The sequence below is a fragment of the Mixophyes fleayi genome, chromosome 5 (assembly GCF_038048845.1).
Source record: "Mixophyes fleayi isolate aMixFle1 chromosome 5, aMixFle1.hap1, whole genome shotgun sequence".
NCBI classification, from domain to species: Eukaryota; Metazoa; Chordata; class Amphibia; order Anura; family Limnodynastidae; genus Mixophyes; species Mixophyes fleayi.
The window spans coordinates 187,184,091-187,201,310 of NC_134406.1; the positions used below are offsets into that span (position 1 = coordinate 187,184,091).

A 17,220-nucleotide genomic window follows, 5' to 3' on the forward strand; every position below is an offset into this window, starting at 1 on the left:
GAACAGAACACATCGCAAGGCATACAGAAAGAGTTCAGCATAAGACATGATGGACAAACAAGGAAAACAGATATGAGACAAGTTAGAGAGGACCCTGCTTGTGAAAGCTTACATTCTAGAGCCAAGGGATAGTGGGGTAATAGGAGCTAAAGGGACATTAAGCTCAGAGGTCCAGGTGGGTAGCGGGGATGTGGAGGCTAAGCAGTTGAAGTGGCAGGAGGGTCGGTTGAATTAGGTAAGGATATTGATTAGGGAGGACGGGTAATAATGGGAACACTGAGGGGAGAGATAGGATAGGATGGAGGAGAAGAATATGGGGCAGAAGACATGGAGAGACATGCAAACCTGTCAGTGTAGTGCAGTTGGAGGTACTTGGTAGTGCAGAGTAACAACATGGTAATTCAGAGGAATAGATTGGACACACTGAGAAAGGAAAGGAGAGACAGGGTTTGCAAGTGGTTCATTAAATCAGCAGTGTTCTTAGCCATGATAGCAGGTCTGTAGGGAGTGGCCATGTAGTGTTCAGAGCAGGCGATTGAGATGGAGGGTAGCTACAAGCCTTACTCTCTCTCTCTCTCTTATATATGTGTGTGTGTATATATATATATATATATATATATATATTAAATACAGAAACGGTGCGCGCGAAAGTTGAAAGTTCAGTATTGGTAGTGCTAATTCTTAATCGTTGTATAAGTCCACGATACTTTGAACACCAGCAGACTGTACTCTGCGCGTCATTCCCTTCAAACACCCGATCTCCACGGGGAAACAGCAACACACCTATAACATCAAAAAGACAGGGGCGCTTCCATGGTGTAAAATCCAAGTAAAATGTTTATTTCCAAAACATTAAAATTACACGTACCAGAACTGAGAGGTTTTCAGGCATAAATCAGTAGGTATCTAGCATCCAAGTGGGGATATCCTATCAGTGTGATCCTCACAGATATTCCACCATCACCTCATCATCATCGAGGTGATGGTGGAATATCTGTGAGGATCACACTGATAGGATATCCCCACTTGGATGCTAGATACCTACTGATTTATGCCTGAAAACTTCTCAGTTATGGTACGTGTAATTTTAATGTTTTGGAAATAAACATTTTACTTGGATTTTACACCATGGAAGCGCCCCTGTCTTTTTGATGTTATAGATATATATATATATATATATATAAACAGACATAGATCCTCTGCACTCACCACATACAGGCTGGGGTGCAAGAGGGGGTTGCCCACATTGTATAGACAAGAAAACAGGGATACTCTGCACTCTCCAAGCACATAATTAATGCTATACCAAGTACTGTTCTATATTAAAAACAGGGAATGTTAGTTCCACATATTGCAATATATGTTAAGCTGACCAACTTGTGTCAGGTGAGTCCCAGGTCTACCATGGCTGCTAGTGCTAGGAAAAGACTTGCCTTTAAAAGCTGTATGCAGGTAAGCCTTAAGCCCAGATAAAATAGCACAGCATTTGATCATGTTAGGACTGACCAGAATGGGAAGACTTTGGCGTGAGTTGGTCAGTTTAACATATATTGCAATATGTGGAACTAACATTCCCTGTTTTTACTATAGAACAGTACTTGGTACAGCATTAATTATGTGTTTGGAGAGTGCAGAGTATCCCTGTTTTTGTATCCCTGTTTTCTTTTATATATATATATATATATATATATATATATATATATATATATTTATTTATTGGCCACCTTCATGGTTTGGACTGTAAGTATCATGGCCAAAGAAGTTCTTTGGAAACTCTTGGGCACCCACTGTGTGCAGCGCACTTTTACTCTTTACTCTTTTACGCAACCTTGAGAACTTGGCTCCACCCAGAACACAGCTGGAGACCAGTGTAAGCTCACTCCCAGCATCCACGTCTGCCAGGACAATGTTGTTGTTCACAGGTACAGCCACTTTAATTAAAGAGGGACCACTGGTTGCAGAACTTCAGAAACAGCAACTTAGCAAAACAGGCTCAGCATGGGCAAGTGAATTATCCATAGGCTTTTGGAGTCTAGCGCATTTGGTTTTAAAGTGACCAAGTTCTCTGCACTTGAAACATCCCTGGTCAGATACCTTTACAACTGGACCACAACTAGCAGCAGAGTTCTCTGTGAGGACCTGGACTTTGGGTTTACGCTCTCATCCTTAGTGAATGCTCCCCCAGGTCTGGCACTACAAAAATCAGCTGTAATTAAAATTTTTGCTTTCTTTGCAAAAACAATCAGCTGCTAAACAATACACAATTATGTTGATTTTTCTCTGCCTCTCCACAGACATTAATATTTGCTTTCTCTGCAACACATCAATTTTCCCCAAAGCATCTGTCAGCTTTATAACAGTTTGTTATTTGATAGTTGTATTCAATACGTTTCCTCACCATCATTACATCTGGTTGGAAGGGCGATCAGCTGTGCTTTAGCTGACCTTTGTAATCCCACAATGACACCACTGTGATGCTGATACCTGGCAGATGACGGACACAAACAACTTGCTTGAATATATGGTGCTGTTATTGTTGAAATCACCAATAAGATAGCACACCTTTGTCAGGATGACACCAGGCGACCCTATCTCTGGCTAGACGTAGTCCTTCTGCATAGTCACTGTCCAACTATCTGGCATCGGTTACTCTGCACAATAGCACAACACAGGTTTAAATACAAGAAACCTCTCCCCTTAATCTAATTACTTAATTAGACCCTGTCCACTACCTGGGCATGTTCCATCTAGGAATCTTACTCTGCAAATATATAACCCTGTCTGCAGCCTGTACCTGCAGACTCCCCAAGATGTCACCTGTCCCTATTCAGACATGCTTAAACTGGAATGTTTTTAAACATACCTGCCAACTGTGCCTGAGATGTAAGCACAGTTCTTGACTTTTAAACTTGTAATTTGCTGTCTTTGACAATATCCCTGACACTTAATAAAAGCATATATTTGCTGTGCCATGGCCAAGGTCCATCTCACCACCAGGAACCAATTTCAAAAGTACAAAAACAGCAGATCATCGGCAACAGCTAAGTGTAAAATGGTGTCCCCCTGATGCGGATCCTCTGAAGAAGACCAGAAGGAGAAGAGGATTTCACATACCCAACCAACGATCCAGTGCAGGTAAGTTCTCCCTTCCATTATTGCTCCTCACCATTTGAGACTGTGAATCTGTACAGATCCGCTGTCAGCCAATCAGTGCCCACCAGAACAATGAGCCAATCAGTGCTCACCACCTGGTATTTGAATTTGGTGTTGTGGCGTTAATCCCTAACCCCTGCACTGGTCTGATCAGACCAGTACAGGAAGCTGAAGAGAGAAGATGGCTGCCAGAGAAAAAGAGAAGACCGAAGAAAAGGCGCAGGAGCAGAGAAGAGAGATGCTGGAAGAAGAGGAAGAAAAAGAAGACCAACAGAGTTTCTTCAATCAAGTGAAGCGCCAAATAGGAGACGAGGGCACTAAGTCTGTGCAGCATCAGTGGACACAAGGCCCAGGACGCTTAGGTGTATTTCCCTAGGGCCTTCAGTCAATTATCTGTGGCGCATTGTATAATCAGGCTAAGAAGCCTGTGGGGCACATTTTTCTTTGAGACACTTGTGGGGCACACTTATTCAAGAATAGCCTGAGGCCAATGTAGTTCAGGCAATAGGCCTGTGGGGACAAACTTTGGCACTAGGACTGGCCTCAGTAGGAAATAGTCTTGTGATTGTGAGACGTTTCCAGTCTGGTCCCATTAGCCTGTTTAATCACTGGTGGCCATTTTGTAGTGGACTCTTATAGAACTGTGAGGCCATCTTTATCGTCAGGCCCCCATTAAAGCTAGGCTTTTGAGGTGCTTCTCTCGTACAGGATCTAAGATTCAGGCCTCCAATAAAAGTAGGCTATTGGCATCTGGTATTGTATTGTCTGTTGTCCTGTGGTTTGGCTGATTGAACTGTGGGGATTGTAGAAATGGTATTACACTACACCTGGTACTAGAAGTTAAAATTATGCTGTTAGTGCCAGGGCGCTGCTGTTGTTGTTGTAGTTAGCAGTAAAGTCGGTGGTATATATTATGTCTGTAGACAGCTCAGTGAGGGGGTTATTGTGTATATCATGCATTTCCTAGATGCCAATCCTGGGAGTCACAGACGACCATCAAGAGGAGACAGTACTACACAGTGAGTATTCCTGTTTGATGTTGTCTTTCTGTTGGTGTGACCCTCATCAGTAAATCAGCGAGTAAGATATTTGGATGACAGTCTTCCTTGTCACGAATGTCTGCAGCCCTGCATCCAACACCAGACCAGAGGTATTGGCAATAGGAGTAAAGTGGAGGTTCTCAAATTCTGTCCTTCACCTCGGACAGTCCCTTCCTTCCACTCTGGATTATTTCACCCAAATTATTGTTGTGGTCTCTCCCCTAGACAAAAGCAGTGTGTGGGGAGCTATGCTGAGGAGTTAAAATGAATAATAGGTGGACTGATCATAGTGCCATTATATTATGTAGGCTCAGAATACGGCACAAATGTATACCTAATAAACAGAAAACATTCTTTTGTCCTTCTTACCATGCAGTCATCTTTGTATTCACAAAAAAGCTCAGATTATTACTTTTAGACAGAGTGTTGATTATTCCCAGACATTGGCCTAATATGACTCCTTGTTGGGTATAAGAAGTTTGTATCATAATGTAGATGAAACAAATTGCCCAATAGACCAAATATCCTTAGAGCCATCTTGTCTACTATAAATAATTTTAGAAATAACATTGCAACTCTTTACTGGGAAATAATACTACTAAAAGGCATACTTGCCAACTCTCCCGGAACGTCCAGGAGACTCCCGCATTTTGCGTGAGTCTCCCGGACTCCCGAGAGAGTGTGGCAATCTCCCTGATCTGCCCAGAAGTGGGCACAATACGGTTCAAACGCCGCGATTCACCGGGAAACGCTGTGTTTGGCCCCGCCCCCGCTGTAAAATGACGCGATTTGCGTCATTACGTAACGGGGCGGGGCTAAAATGACGCGATTTTCGGGGTCCCGCCCCCTACACGCCTACCTCCTACTAGCAGCTCCCGGAAAAAAAAAATGAAATGTTGGCAAGTATGCTAAAAGGTGCTATTTTACAGCTTGGCAAAACCATGTTGCGTTTCAGGTAGGTTAATTGATTTTTTTTTGTGGGCAGATTAGGATTTGGCAGGAGCATACCAGATTAACAATAGGCCTGATGGGGTTGTAGCCCCAGGCCTCTCCACAGAAATAGGCCTATGACAGCCAGGAGTAAAAAAGGAAAAAAATTTTTTTGGTGAGTGCACTTGGTGTGGGGAGGCTGGTGAGGCTTCCCTGGTTGCCAGGGGGCAGTCCTGTTATTGAGAAGCAACAGGCAGCTAATCACGAGTCTGCCTTTGCTGAATGGGGTGGGGGCTGCCTCTACAGAGGCTGTGTGTGACTCATGTTGTGTGACTCGTGTTGTACCAACTTCCACCCAGTCCCAGGCGGAGGACAGCGGCATATGTGACAACAGGCCCAACAGGGGATATGTGACAACAGGGAATATGTGAAAACAGGCTCAACAAGGGATATGTGAAAATATAATATGCATGTGTGAATGGCCCATGTGTATTAACATAGGGATCAGTTCCTTTTCTGACAACAAAATTATTTTTCTATGATGTGCATTGCAATGTTATTTTGCTTTGTTGTGTCTTTTCTATTTTCAGAATGCCCGGATGTATATTTGTTGTAATACTCATTAAGCAAGTCCCCCTTCTGCGAGGGAGTTCCCCCCTATATCCCCCCTTGTTGATTCCCCTCCTTTTTTTTCTGTACCCCAAATATTTTGCACAAACTTCAATAAAAATTATTGATAAAAGCACTTTATAAATAAAAATAATCAACCATTGTATTATTGTCTTCAATGGTCTATATAATAACACACCTTTACCTCTCAACTGTCCCGATTCCATCAGGATAGTCCTGATTTTTGGGGACTGTCTTGATTAGCCAATAGCTTGTCCCAGCATGAGGAACAGCTAGGATGTATTTCCACGCTCCACTTTACATACATGCTGCGTGAACCAGTTATTGTGCACTCTTTATATAAGGTAGGATGGGAGGGAGATGTAGGTGGCTAAAGGGAAGTGCAAGCTTTGCCCTCTATTATGCTGACCACGCCCACACACTTCTGGTCCCACCCACACATTAATGGCCACACCTCCATTGGGACGGCACATCTCACAACAGGCCCCTTGTAATTTTCAGCCCCAGACCCATGTGGCCCTTAATCTGCTTCTCACTTAATAGTTAATTTGCCGGAATTAACGGCAGTGAATGGAGGGAGCAAAGCTTAATCGTGTCATTAAGCTCTGCCCCCTCCATTTAATGCCGTGAGTTTTGGTTTTTTAGAGTGGGGGTGTGGCTATAGTGACGTGAAATGTCACCACGCCCTCCTCCTGCCCCATGTCACATGACTTCGCCCCCCGGATCTCCCGGGGGAGAAATCTTTTGGAAGTAGACATGTATGGTCCTACCTATATATACTACATAGGGGGATAAACAATTAGTTCCATGAAACACATAAACATACAGGTATATTAGGTGGTGAATGCCCTGCTCACATCAGTTTGTAATTGAAGATGATAGGGGGTGAGATCCTAAAAGAGGGAATATTGCAACAGCAGTAAAGTCAATGGCTCTCTAACCTCAACATTTTATTTGCTTAATTGTGCCTGGCACAAGGTAATGCATATAATACACATAATTTTATGTAGAAAATTCAGGGGGTTGTACCTGCTATTACTTCTAGTCTGTTTTCTTTTTCCAAAAAGACTCTACTAGTAGCAACACAGAAACTATGTAAAATCATATAACAAGAATATTTTACACATTTATTCCTTTACATTTACATTAAATACAGAGGAAAAATAAAATATACATGGTTAGGGTGCCTTTAAAGGTGAAAGACTGTCAGTTTTGAAGAAGCTTAAATACTTGTGGGGTGAGCTAGTTAGGGCTTTTTTTTCCTGTTGATAAACAAAGCCCTATTTCTTGATCTATTAAAGCATCACCACTCCTTTAAGCAGTGCTATCCTTGGCCATAGCTCTTCCAGCGAAAAAAGTTGTAAAAATATATCTATATTTGTCAGTGAGCGCCATCTTGTGGTATTTTGACTTGCTTGATTTTGTCTCTTCTTAATGTGTGGAATTGTTTTAAAGCAAATATGGGTTTTCCTAACTGAATAATATGCTTAGATGGGCAGTTTTATTTGTGTTATAGAAAACCTAATCCATGTCCATGTCTTAATGGACATATTTTAGCTTTACAGATATCGTATAACATCGTTTAACATCCAAACTATACATATCTGAGCTGGTACAGATTGACATATATATTTACTTGTACATTTATTCCCTGTTCATTTTAGGCTGATGCAATATGATAGTTTAATTGTGCTGTCCTTGCTGAAGAATACTAGTTATTTGCCCATTGTGGCATCTTGTTAGCACTTGAAAATATCAGATCGCATTTTAATTTTAACGGTTTAATGTTGAATGTCAGAGCCATTTGTCCACTCTCCTAGCCAATAGAAATAGCTGCATAATAACATACTTTCTTTTTGAGCAAATTGTTATTTTTTATTGGCTCATACAGTTTCCTAGGCTACAATATTCATAATCCAGCTCAGCTACTTATTATATAAAGAATCTTGTTCAGTGTCGGACTGGGACATGAAGGGCTGCAATGCTAGGGGCCCACCAGAGGGGGTGTGGCCAGCCATCATAGAGGCAAGACCAGACACTAGAGTGGGAGTGGTCAGCCCACGAAGGACAGCTAGCACCATAGTTTAGTATATAAAGAATGCAGTGTATATATATATAAAGAGTACACAGTCTTGACCTGCCCCTTAGATTGGGCAGAACAGTCACCAAAAATCGGGATTGTCTCACTAGACCTGGCTTGGCTAACCTGTGGCACTCCAGGTGTTGTGAAGCTACAAGTCTCAGCATACCCTTCCAGCAATAAGCTGCTATATATTGACAAAGCATGCTGGGTCTTTTACAACACTTGGAGTGCCACAGGTTAGCCAAGCCTACACTAGACTCAGAACATTTGACCGACTGTCCTACCTTTTCTTGTCACTTTTACCACCTGTGGCTGCTCGTTTCCTTAGTTGCGGCTTGTCCTGAACCTGGAATGTTGGGGGCCCTATTTGGAAAAAATAATGGGTACCTTTAGAAAATTCCAGCCAGCCCCGGCGTTAAATCAATAGGACCCACAATTAATACTTAGGCCTTCCTCCAGCCCCAACATTGAAGTAATAGTATTCCCATTTAATAAACCTATTTCACTCCCTCCAGACAGACCCTGCAATAAATTAATTGCATTTACGTATAATAAATATACCTATTTCCCGCAACCATCACTATAATTCAGATTCACATTTAATAAATAGACCTCATGCTCCTCAAACTTAGCCCCACTTTTAATTAATAGCCCCCAAACCACCCCATCTTAAATTAATATTCCCCACTATAAAATTAAATTGCCCCACCTTCACCCTACAAACAAAATAGCACCCATTATTTAGCCACCACCTACCACACACACATAACATTGCCACAAGCCTGCTGTGCCATCACACACACATTACTGTACCCCTTAATCACCATGCTGTGTCTCCTTATGATCACACAGTGCCCTATATGCTGCTTTTGCCCCCCTTCTCTTGGCCCCCCCTTCATCACCCTGTGCCATGCTGCTTTTGCTCCCCCCTTCTCCTGGCCCCCCTTCATCACCCTGTGCCAGGTTGCTTTGACCCCCCTTCACACTCTGCGATGCTGCTTTGGCCCCCCTTCACACTCTGCCATGCTGCCTTTGCCCCTTTTCACTCACTGCCATGCTGTCTGTGCCCCCCCTTAAATTGTGCCATGCACCCCCTTCACTCTGTCATGCTGTCTTTGCCCCTTTTCACTCTCTGTCATGCTGTCTGTGCTCCCCCTTCACTCTGCCATGCTCCCCCTTCACTCTGCCATTTTGTCTGTGCTCCCCCTTTACTGTGCCTTGCTCCACCTTCACTCTGTCGTGCTCCCCTCTTGCTTCCGTTCCTTCACTTACCTTTTCTATCGACTTTTTTCTTCTCTTCTTCCCGTCTCTTTGCAGCCCTTCTCACTGAACGTGATGACGTCACGCCTGACATTCAGTGACAACTGAGCAGAGAGGAGTTGAGCGCTGTGGTCACGTGAGTATTATTTTTTTTTCCGCTCCCCCTACCAATGAAGAGGGGAGCGATCAGGGTCGGGGATAACCCGGTCCCCCGGCGGGCCAGTCTGACCCTGATCTTGTTTCTCTGTATATAAGGGCACCAATCTGCAGTGATATCACCATGCCTGGATAATAGTCCATGGCATAAAATTATAGGAGGCAATGCAGATAATTAGGATAATATTTATCCTTAGTGATAGTACTATGCCCAGATATGATTTATGATATTTACTAGGGTGTATGACACTCATATGGCAATGCTGTAAAGGACATTTATATGGCAATCCTGTACACATTCCTCTTTTGTGTGTATTGCCAGCAAAATCACTCTGTGCATGCTCAGAACCCGACAATACGCAACAGAATGCAGCCACATCAGCTTCAAGTGCAAACGACACTTACTACAGTCTACGATTTAGGGGAGTGAGCGGGTTGGGGAATGGGAAGATTTACATAGGCAATATACAGTAAAAGTGTTCCCGTGCAGCCACTTCCAAGTTAAAGTCCAGCACACACACAGAAGCACGCTGGTTTTCTACCGTATCTCTTGCTCTAACTAGGGTTCTTGTCTAAGTTCTAAATACTAGTTGTGGCAGCTGAGTATGCATGCTATAAAATGTGTTTGCAAACAGGAACAACTGTAAAAATTTCTGTAATGTACAGTAGACATTAAGTACATCCTAATAAATGTTTTTGTCGAACGCCCCCCGCCCCCAAAAACATTTAAAAAAAAATAAAAAATGTCCATGTATAATCATAAAAGACTATAATATGTAATAATGGATGTCCCAACATGTCCAAAACAGAGCTTATTACCTTCCCTCAAATCTACCTCACTGTGTCACGGGCACTAGGAGTCTTTACCCAGGGATCACCAGGTGATAGGCTTACCAGAGCAGTATAGGTGGTAATATGGTACTCTGGTAGCAGGGTGATCACGGAACAGGAAATAGCAGATGATGAGATGCTCAGGAAAGTCTATGACTAGCAGCACTGGCAATATGGAGGTAGTAATACACGAGGAACTGTATGGACAACGGATACGTGAAGGTAGTCAGTGGTCTGCGGTAGCAAGTTGTACCACTGCTATAGTGAGGAGGAATGTCCAACAGAAACGAGGGGGTGATGAGAGTCAGCGGTCTGCAGATAGCAAGTTGTACCGCTGTCTGAGTGAAGGAGTGGAATCCAAGTGGAGGTATCCGGGTAGTCAGTGGTCTGCGATAGCAAGTTGTACCACTGCTATGTGAGAGGATACTGGAACAGGTGATACAGGAAACAGGGATCAGTGGTCTGCCTTCAGCAAGTTGTACCACTGAATATATATGTGAGGAGGTGCACGGGGAGAGACTGCAACACAAGATATACACGGGCACCTTGACTTTGAACCACAGTGATATGCACAATATAAATGTATAGATGACTGAACAATACTGCCAATATAGAAAGTCTCTTGAAGTAGTCCAGCATAAGATAACACAGTCAATGATGGCAATAGACTCAGCGGATAGCACACTCCAGAGGAGAACCAACACAGTCCAGCAAGGTATGCAATACACAGCACAGTCAATGAGAAGTATGCATACCGTGGTTCAGGAGGCAGTCAGACAGGAGTGCAGAGATACCTGAACGGCAGGAGGCCGGCAGGATGCGAAGTCCCTGGATGGGTGAAGCGGTGGTCTAGTAGGTGCAGCGCACGGGTAGGTAGACCAGCAGGGAACACAGGAAAGCGTGGAGAGCGGATCAGCAGTAGATGGATGCGTAGTGCTGAGGAGTAGCAGCAGCGGGTCTCTGCGGGAACACGGAGGTAGCCAATAGCAACCAGCAGGTGCAGTAACGATGGGACACGGGAGAGCAGAGTTGAACAGGCACTGTTGATCACGGAGAATAGCGGGTAGCAATAGTGGAGGCAGACTCAAGGAAACACGGGAGCGTTGACAAGGACTGAAGACTGAAGCGCACAGAGGCAGCGGATAGGAATCAGCCAAACAGTCACGATGAAACACAGACGGGTTGCAGGTTGAAGACTGTAGTGCACGGAGGCAGCGGATAGGAATCAGCTAGCAGTCACGATGATGAAACACAGACGAGTTGCAGGTTGAAGACTGTAGTGCACGGAGGCAGCGGATAGGAATCAGCTAGCAGTCACGATGATGAAACACAGACGAGTTGCAGGTTGAAGACTGTAGTGCACGGAGGCAGCGGATAGGAATCAGCTAGCAGTCACGATGATCAAACACAGACGAGTTGCAGGTTGCAGCCTGTAGTGCACGGAGGCAGCGGATAGGAATCAGCTGGCAGTCACAATCATGAACAGGTGAATGGAAGTGAATGAAAGACTGTAGTGCACGGAGGCAGCGGATAGGCATCAGCTAACAGTCCCAATAATAAATGGTAGAGTAGAAGTGGTTAGAAGACTGTAGTGCACGGAGGCAGCGGATAGGAATCAGCTCACAGTCACGATGATACAGTAGATGGTAGAAGTGGTATGGGAACCACAGTAGGAGAAGTGGTTTGAAGACTGTAGTGCACGGAGGCAGCGGATAGGAATCAGCTCACAGTCACGATGATACAGTAGATGGTAGAAGTGGTATGGGAACCACAGTAGTAGAAGTGGTTTGGAAACCACAGAGGTAGAAGTGGTTTGGAAACCACAGGAATCAGCTGGGCTGAATAAACGAGGAAACACAGGAACACCTTCAGAGACTCATGGGGAATGAGACTCCCAGATCAGGCAACGTGGTGTTGACCACAGGTGCTTAATATAGGGAGGTTGCCTGATCTGCCAATTAAGTTAAAGGAACATACACTGAAGGTTTGGAAAGGGCTGCGCATGCGCAGTCCCTCAGGATAGAGGATGTCCACGGTTCCTAATAGTCCGGGAAGAAGCACTCACAGTCCGGTGAGTGACAGTACCCCCCCTTTTAAAGGTGGGCACAGAACGCCTGGAACCGGGCTTGTCCGGATTTTTGGAATAAAACTTCTTCAGAAGGGCAGGAGCATTAAGATCTTCAGCTTTGATCCATGAACGCTCTTCAGGACCAAAGCCCTTCCAATGAACGAGGAAACGGAGGACTCCTCGCGAAATTTTTGCATCCAATACCTCAGTAATCTCGAAATCCTCCTCCTGATGAACTTGAACTGGCTGCGGTGCTGAGGGAGGAGTCGAGAAACGATTGATAATAAGAGGTTTGAGTAAGGACACATGGAAGGCATTGGAAATCCGAAGATTCTTAGGAAGAAGAAGTTTAACACATACTGGATTGATAACTTGAATGATCCTATATGGACCAATAAAACGAGGGGCGAATTTCATAGATGGAACCTTCAAACGAATATTTTTGGTAGATAACCAAACCCGATCTCCAATTTTTAGTGGTGGAATAGCCCGCCTCTTCTTATCTGCGAAAGACTTATATTTGTTAGATGTCTTCTTTAAACAGGTTTTGACCTGAGACCAGATATTTTTGAAGGTCTGACAAGCAGTCTCCACAGCAGGAACTTGGGTGGGTGGGAGGGCAGGAAATTCCGGAAAAGACGGATGGTGACCGTAAACCACAAAGAATGGAGTTTTGGATGATGACTCATGGTACATGTTGTTATGGGCGAATTCAGCCCAAGGGAGCAATTCTACCCAGTTGTCTTGGTTGGCTGAAGAGAACATCCTAATAAAGGTCTCAAGATCTTGATTGACTCGTTCTGTTTGTCCGTTAGATTGCGGATGGTAAGAAGATGAGAGTGCTAATCGTATGCCCAAGGTTTTACAAAGGGACCGCCAGAATCTGGAAACGAATTGTACTCCTCTATCCGACACAATCTCAGACGGACATCCATGGATGCGGAAGATTTCTTTAATGAAATGTTCAGCCAGAGTAGACGAGGAAGGTAAACCGGACAGAGGGACGAAATGAGCCATCTTCGAAAATCTGTCTACCACTACCCAAATAGTATTGTGATTCTTACTTGGTGGCAAATCAGTAACGAAATCCATACTAATATGGGTCCAAGGCTTGGACGGAATGGGTAGTGGTCGCAGCAACCCTGCTGGAGTTCTGCGGGAGGATTTGAACTGAGAACATAAATCACAGGAAGCAACAAACTCTTTGACGTCTCTCCTCATTGAAGGCCACCAGTAACTACGAGAGAGAATCTCAAAGGTCTTGTGTTCACCGGCGTGTCCAGAAAAACGAGAGGCATGGAACCACGAAAGGATTTTCCTCCTCAGAGTAGGAGGCACAAGGGTCTTCCCAAATGGCAGCACTTTGGTGGATGAAGCAGCCAGAGAAATACATTTGGGGTCTAGAATAGCATGGTTGGGAACCTCTTCTACATCAGAGGACGTCACAAAAGCTCGAGATAGAGCGTCAGCTTTCTTGTTCTTAGCGGCTGGTTTGAAGGTTATAATTAATTCAAAACGGGAAAAGAAAAGAGACCATCTTGCTTGACGAGGGTTCAAGCATTGAGCAGATTGCAAATATGACAAGTTCTTATGATCCGTGAAGATCGTCACCGGATGGCGAGCTCCTTCCAACAAGTATCTCCATTCCTGTAATGCAGCTTTGATGGCCAGCAACTCCTTGTCCCCGATAGTATAATTTTTCTCTGCGGGCAGAAGACCCCGAGAGTAGAAGGCACAAGGATGTAATTTTTGTTGCTCCGAGCGTTGGGAGAGAATAGCTCCTAAGCCCACATTAGAGGCATCTACTTCTAGGAAGAAGGGGAGTGTCACATTAGGCTGTCGCAGAATGGGAGCAGACGAGAAGGCCTCTTTGAGGATTTGAAAGGCTTGGAGAGCCTCAGATGACCATTGCTTAGTATTAGCCCCTTTCCGAGTTAGGGCCACAATGGGAGATGCAATGGATGAAAAGTCTTGAATGAAGCGTCTATAGTAATTGGCAAAACCTAAAAAACGCTGGATGGCACGAAGAGTAGTTGGCTGAGGCCAATGTAGTACAGCATTTACTTTGTCTGGATCCATCTTCAGGCCAACTCCGGAAACTATATACCCCAAGAATGGAATCTGGGGTAACTCGAATGAACATTTTTCCAATTTACAGAACAACGAGTTCTTCCGTAGTCTGGAGAGGACCTCTGCCACATGTTGGTGATGAGAAGGCAGGTCCTGTGAGAAGATCAATATGTCGTCCAGGTAGACAACGACACATACATATAATAAGTCCCGAAAGATCTCATTGATGAAACCCTGGAAAACCGCGGGGGCATTACATAGCCCGAAGGGCATTACTAAATATTCGTAATGCCCATCTCTGGTGTTAAACGCGGTCTTCCATTCGTCACCGGAACGGATTCTAATTAAATTGTAGGCACCACGAAGATCCAACTTAGTAAATATCCGAGCTCCCTTGATGCGATCAAATAGCTCAGTGATCAGCGGAATGGGATACCGATTCTTGATAGTAATGGCGTTGAGTCCACGAAAATCTATACAAGGGCGTAATGATCCATCCTTCTTTTTGACGAAGAAGAACCCAGCTCCAGCGGGAGAGGTGGAAGGTCGAATGAACCCACGCTGGAGATTCTCCTGTATGTACTCAGATGTGGCTTGAGTTTCAGGTAACGAGAGAGGATAGACCCGACCCCTGGGAGGAGTCTTGCCAGGTAGAAGGTCGATCGGACAATCCCAAGAACGATGAGGAGGAAGACGTTCAGACTGAGCTTTATCAAACACATCGGCATATGAAGCATACTGAGGAGGGAGTCCCGGGGAGGAAGATGAGATGGAAGATTGCTGTACTTTAAGAGGAACTACTTGAGAGAGGCAACGATGGTGACATTCAGACCCCCAAGACGTAACTTGAGGGGTGCGCCAGTCAATCTGGGGAGAGTGACATTGAAGCCATGGAAGGCCTAAGACAATCGGACTTGTCGTAACTGGAAGAATTAAAAACGAAATTTCTTCATGGTGTAGTACACCAATCTGAAGGGTTACTGGAGACGTACTCTGGGTGATGAGACCATTGATGAGACGTGATCCATCTATAGCCGTCACAGTAATGGGTGTTTTTAAAGTGATCACTGGTAGGGACCATTGATTCACTAGTGATTTGGAAATGAAATTTCCTGCTGCTCCGGAATCAATCAATGCCTGTGACTCAAAGGATTTGGTAGCAAAGGAAATCGTAACATCGAAGGCGCAGACTTTAGATTTCATAGACAATGGAGAGGACTCCAGGGACCCTAACTTCACCTCTCCAGAACTAGTTAGGGCCTGGCATTTCCCGATCTCTTAGGGCAAGAGCTGAGCATATGCGTGGAATCAGCACAATAGATACAGAGTCTATTCTTTACTCTTCGTTTCCTTTCCTCTGAAGATAATTTGGAGCGTCCTATCTCCATAGGAATCACAGATGATGGAGCTGGACGAAATTGAGGGTTTAAACGAAGAGGTGCTTTAACAGCCGTTGTTTTCTCAGACTCTCTTTCACGAAATCTCATATCTACACGATGGCAAAGAGAGATCAAATCTTCTAGTGACGAAGGAAGCTCTTGGGTAGTCAGTGCATCTTTAATTTTATCGGAGAGCCCCTGCCAGAAGGCGGCAACTAATGCTTCAGTGTTCCACTGAAGTTCAGAGGCTAGGATCCTAAATTGAATGACATACTGTCCTACTGTATGGGAGCCTTGTCGCAAACGAAGAATGCTGGAAGCAGCGGAGGTCACACGACCTGGTTCATCGAACACACTTCGGAACGTGGAAATGAATTTGGCACTATCCTGTAGAATTGGATCGTTTCTCTCCCACAGAGGGGAGGCCCAAGCCAGGGCTTGTCCAGAAAACAATGAGATAAGATAGGCCACTCTGGAACGATGGGTAGAAAAATTTTGAGGTTGGAGTTCAAAATGGACTGAACATTGGTTAAGGAAACCTCTACAAGTTTTGGGGTCCCCGTCATATTTTGACGGAGTAGGCAGGTGAAGCGTAGGAGCTGTAGACACCTGGGATGGCACTGGGGAAACGGAGGCAAGCACAGGAGCTTCAATATTAGCTGTAACAGTCTGTCCAGATGTTCCTTGGGAGGTTAACGATTGGTAACATTGAAGTAACAGCTGTTGGCGAGCATCCTGTTGCTCCACACGGCTGACCAGATGCTGCAGCATCTCCTTAGCGGTAGGTTCCGTATCTGGGTCTGTCATGGCCTGATCTTACTGTCACGGGCACTAGGAGTCTTTACCCAGGGATCACCAGGTGATAGGCTTACCAGAGCAGTATAGGTGGTAATATGGTACTCTGGTAGCAGGGTGATCACGGAACAGGAAATAGCAGATGATGAGATGCTCAGGAAAGTCTATGACTAGCAGCACTGGCAATATGGAGGTAGTAATACACGAGGAACTGTATGGACAACGGATACGTGAAGGTAGTCAGTGGTCTGCGGTAGCAAGTTGTACCACTGCTATAGTGAGGAGGAATGTCCAACAGAAACGAGGGGGTGATGAGAGTCAGCGGTCTGCAGATAGCAAGTTGTACCGCTGTCTGAGTGAAGGAGTGGAATCCAAGTGGAGGTATCCGGGTAGTCAGTGGTCTGCGATAGCAAGTTGTACCACTGCTATGTGAGAGGATACTGGAACAGGTGATACAGGAAACAGGGATCAGTGGTCTGCCTTCAGCAAGTTGTACCACTGAATATATATGTGAGGAGGTGCACGGGGAGAGACTGCAACACAAGATATACACGGGCACCTTGACTTTGAACCACAGTGATATGCACAATATAAATGTATAGATGACTGAACAATACTGCCAATATAGAAAGTCTCTTGAAGTAGTCCAGCATAAGATAACACAGTCAATGATGGCAATAGACTCAGCGGATAGCACACTCCAGAGGAGAACCAACACAGTCCAGCAAGGTATGCAATACACAGCACAGTCAATGAGAAGTATGCATACCGTGGTTCAGGAGGCAGTCAGACAGGAGTGCAGAGATACCTGAACGGCAGGAGGCC

At 44.8% G+C, this 17,220-nt stretch overlaps 1 protein-coding gene across 2 annotated transcripts in view; it reads right to left on the reverse strand.

The window, feature by feature from the left end:
• The window catches only part of LOC142158848 (Y+L amino acid transporter 2-like), a 60,167-nt gene that overhangs the window by 13,967 nt on the left and 28,980 nt on the right, over positions 1-17,220 (reverse strand). The window lies entirely within an intron of this gene.